Consider the following 4,986-nt stretch of genomic DNA (forward strand, 5'->3'; position numbering starts at 1 on the left):
GTTTGTAAAAAGTAGGCAGTAAACTTGACGGAATTTGAAGGCTAGCTTCCGGATTTGTTATTTCCGAATTTTATAATGTGATTGGCATTAAAAACACGCTCACCTTCAACGAAATTTCCTTTCCGAGGCTTTGTGTCAGCCCAATCACATATTGTGTCAATACTTATTATTTTATCCTTATTTAAAAACTTGGAAATTGCACGGTACACTATAGGAACTACGATAAATTAATTTTAATTTTAATTGCAAAAAAAAATAGTAAGATATTGTCAACCACTATACCTTCCAGCGAAGGTTGTTCATTGAAGATTTTCTTAGTTCTTTTATATTTCAACCTACAGCAACTACAAAGAAAACACTTTTTCTATTTTGTGTGTGAATTCTTTAACCGATTCCGTTGGCTAGACTTTTTCTAACGATAGTAATTGTTTAATCCGCTTCATTTTTTTATACAAATCTGTTACAAAATTATAGAGAAAAGGGTGTCATTTCCAGGTGTACGAGTTTTTAGGAAAAATCATTCAAATTCCCATTTTAAAACCTTTTACATCATCGTGTTAAGAGCATGTTTTATGAGATTATTAATTTAATTAAGTAAATTACTATTTTTATACAATATTATTTACAAAACTAGATTGTACCATCTACGCGATTAAATGCAATTTTTTGCAAAAAAAAACAATGAAAATTTTCCGTAATGAGCATATTATATTAATTATTTCAGTAACAATAATTTTATAATCGTTTAAAGCATAGAGATGTTTGTATTTGTGTGAATATTGAAATTTCATATCTAATACATCTATTATTAAAAAAAATTACTATCTACTACTACTAATTACTATCTTATGAAAATGATTCACCTATTTTTTTTAAAGCAGTACAAAAATCGTACTTATCTACCTGCCTAAACGAGCTTACATAAAACACATTTGTATAATCCTTAATGTACACTTACCCTTTGTGATGTCTTTCTTGTTATTTAGAAGGAGAGAATGCGCTGACGCAAAATCCTCGAGTTGCTGCTACGGAATTGGAAAGTAACAAGATGGAGTCCTTACACTGACGAAATTAATTAACAGGAATATTAGAAACGAAAAGCGTCTAATTACGATAATTATACAATATCACTCAAATCATCAAACTACACTACTTACTTATTATTATATAATGTAATTATACAGACAATAGGTTTATACTAAAAAGCACCGCCGCGTGGACCGACTATATCAGAAACAATCCATACCTCTAATAAAACAATTGCTGTGTAAAGCATGAGGATACATTTGAAAGATGTATGGACTTCAACACGATCTGCTTCGAGAACGATCGGCCTGATACTTTTTTAACCTATTCAAGGATACGAAGACTCATTCCAATCAGCATAAACAAGATGACTCAAACGATAATGTAGTTCGAAATAAAATTACAGATACTTTACAGTTTTTCAACTACAATGTTAAGTTTGTTCTTGGGTTAGGATTTCGTACGTTCGAATTAAAAAAAATGTGTCTGTCTGTCCGTTTTTTTAAATAATAATCATCATCTTTTGAGCTCTAGCAACTTTTTAATTACTTGTTACCACAGTTTTTGTCCATTTAGCATAGAAATAAGTTCTGGAAGTTCTTCGAATGATCGATAAGATTCGCGAAGGTGCAGTTAGAAGTTTATTGGTGAAATGCTTTTTCATATGGTTTTTATGGCGAAATGAAGTATGAATTGGCTAAGTACAACCTCAAATTAAGAGTCAGCGGAAATGTTGCGGAAGTTCATTACAGTTTTAATAAAGTCATCAACACGGAGGTTTGCTAACCTGTTGAATTACAAAGAAATAACGAGCTAAATGAGGCGTGACCTGGTGTTGGCAAAACTCCAAAGGTCATTATCCGCCCTGTTTCTTGATTTAGCTTTGTTAATAGTCATTTTACATTACCAAGGTTTTTAAAAATGCAATAGATCATATACACCTTTAAATGACTCACACATACTCCTAAATTGAAAGACTATTTTGTATTTAAATTTTAGGAGGCTATTGGGATCCGTCAAATGGGCATACACCATCTGGTGGCAAAATTTATAACTCGAGTGAGGGAAAAATTTACATAGGAACTGTGCATGCAAATTGTAAAATTGTTTATTAAAATAATAAAACACGTTAAAAAAGTAAAAATTTTTTTGATGATGGAGTCGACGAAGTNCTTGAAATAATTTTTAAAAAAGTTTGTCAAAATTGAGATTATTATTATTATTACCTAATAAATTCTACTATTTCTACGGAAAATTCAGTCATTTACAATCGAAAGTTGTAATTTTTGCTTTGCCATAAAAAATTAGTTATCTCCGTGCTGTTATCCTTAAGGTTCAAGTTATCTAGTGTGCTTCAAAACACCGCAAAAATAGGATCAATTTGTTGTCTAGTAAGTCTAGTAAATATCAAACATAAAGTTAAGCTTTTAATTTCAAATATAGGGTAGGTAAGTGCTTTCTGTTAAGCAAATTTAAAGCTTCTAAAAAAGTATTCGTATATTTGTACATATTTGTTAGCTAAGGAAAAGCTATTTGAAATACTGTTATTTTTATGTAACAGAACTTAATTAGATTTCTCCACAATTTTTCCAATGGAGTATTGAGCGACTAAGTGACTCTCTTACTTAATAGAAAGTAGACTAAAAAAGTTCTAAACACGTATGTGCAGTAATGTCATTTTAAAAACATTTGTATTTCTTTTATTTTATTTCAGTCCATTTCCTCTTCAATCCATTTATTTAAGCGTTCAAAGCGTACTCAAATTGGACGATCCCTTTCCCTACAATATTAAATCTGATGTTACATCTATCGGTCGTTTTTGCGAACCATTTTAAACATTACTGACATGAGTGAACCGCTTGCAATTTCACAAACGATCCGACAAATTGAAAGGTATTAATACAGGTGAATAGTTAAGTGGAAGGACGAGATCGTGTGTAATCTCTCCGAAATTTCATTTCTGATGAAATGACAGTACATTTTATGCTGTAAGATACCCTAGACAATAATTTTGTAGTCTCTCTACTGTCTCTCAGAATCTTTCAGAGTCTTTCAGCGTCTCTCACAGTCTCTCAGTTATTGCCTAGGTGTTTTTATGACAGAGAGACTGAATGAATAAAACTGAAAAATTGAGAGACTCGAGTCTCTCGTAGAAAGACTGGGATATCTGAAATATGTTGAACAATGTTGAAAAATTTTAACAATGTCTATCGAGACACCATCTCGTTCAGAGATTCAAGTCGCACGTTCAGAGACTGGATACGAAATGAGAATCTCTCTATGAGCGATTCGAGTCTCTCGTTCAGAGACGCTAAACAGTGTTTTTGACAGTCTCTCTCAGCAACACCAGAGAGACTCGATGAGAGACGGAGACTCGAGTCTCGCTTTCAGAGACTCTGAGAGACTGAACATTTTTATCTCCGGTAATTAAAGCTATTTCATTGACAACAATGAAAAAAAGGCTTCTAAAGGAGTCAAAATTTTAAAATAAAGAACATCCTTCTTCTTTGAAATTTGACGAGCGCTTTTTCACATTTAAATTTTTAGTCCTAACCAAAATAATTATAAAGCTGCAATTATCTTTATTTAAATTTTACTTAAGAATTGGGTAGTACCTACAAAGAAATATTTCCTATATATTTTTAGGGTTCGAATGTCCGAATGAAAAACGGAACTCATGTGTCTGTCTGTCCTTCTGCCATAGTCAATTGACTCCGAATGTACTGGACTGATTGAGTTGAAATTTCTGTGACCCAAATACGGACGCGTAACGTAAATAAATTAATTTTGAACATCGAGGTCATTTTTCGGGGGGTCAACAGGAAATTAAAAAAAAAGTTTTGGAAAATGTACCGTGTGGCATATCAAATGAAAAGGCTTGTTGTAAGGGTCTCAAATATCATTTTTTCATCGTAATCATAAGGTCGTCAGTCCTAAGATTGGTTGGACATTCACCTCCACTCCTTCCTATCCTCAGTTAATGTTTGCATTCTTTTTATTAGAAAAAAATACAGAAAATAGTTCTTTACTAACAGATTTTAGGAAAATCAATAAGAAATCTATGGTCTAAATATAATGTGATACATCTTTCAATAAAACAATGTTGTACGTACAAATTTACTTTACAGTTTTTCAACTACAATGTTAAGTTTGTTCTTGGGTTAGGATTTCGTACGTTCGAATTAAAAAAAATGTGTCTGTCTGTCCGTTTTCTTAAATAATAATCATCATCTTTTGAGCTCTAACAACTTTTTAATTACTTGTTACCACAGTTTTTGTCCATTTAGCATAGAAATAAGTTCTGGAAGTTCTTCGAATGATCGATAAGATTCGCGAAGGTGCAGTTAGAAGTTTATTGGTGAAATGCTTTTTCATATGGTTTTTATGGCGAAATGAAGTATGAATTGGCTAAGTACAACCTCAAATTAAGAGTCAGCGGAAATGTTGCGGAAGTTCATTACAGTTTTAATAAAGTCATCAACACGGAGGTTTGCTAACCTGTTGAATTACAAAGAAATAACGAGCTAAATGAGGCGTGACCTGGTGTTGGCAAAACTCCAAAGGTCATTATCCGCCCTGTTTCTTGATTTAGCTTTGTTAATAGTCATTTTACATTACCAAGGTTTTTAAAAATGCAATAGATCATATACACCTTTAAATGACTCACACATACTCCTAAATTGAAAGACTATTTTGTATTTAAATTTTAGGAGGCTATTGGGATCCGTCAAATGGGCATACACCATCTGGTGGCAAAATTTATAACTCGAGTGAGGGAAAAATTTACATAGGAACTGTGCATGCAAATTGTAAAATTGTTTATTAAAATAATAAAACACGTTAAAAAAGTGAAAATTTTTTTGATGATGGAGTCGACGAAGTTTTCTTCTAAAGTTAAATCAAATAAAAAGTTAATATGTTCAGTGAAAAGCTGCAATAGCACTTCAGACATAGATCTTC

General features: G+C 32.0%; 1 long non-coding RNA gene across 1 annotated transcript in view; it reads right to left on the reverse strand.

The window, feature by feature from the left end:
- Positions 1-1,235, reverse strand: part of LOC112905954 — a 62,088-nt gene extending 60,853 nt beyond the window's left edge. The window contains exons 1-2 of the long non-coding RNA XR_003232099.1: positions 1,158-1,235; positions 959-1,062 (exon numbers count right to left, since the gene is read on the reverse strand). This is a non-coding gene — a long non-coding RNA (uncharacterized LOC112905954). The remainder of the gene's footprint in view (positions 1-958; positions 1,063-1,157) is intronic.
- Between the last annotated feature and the right edge of the window lie 3,751 nt (positions 1,236-4,986).

Source organism: Agrilus planipennis, unplaced genomic scaffold, assembly GCF_000699045.2.
Source record: "Agrilus planipennis isolate EAB-ADULT unplaced genomic scaffold, Apla_2.0 scaffold73, whole genome shotgun sequence".
NCBI classification, from domain to species: Eukaryota; Metazoa; Arthropoda; class Insecta; order Coleoptera; family Buprestidae; genus Agrilus; species Agrilus planipennis.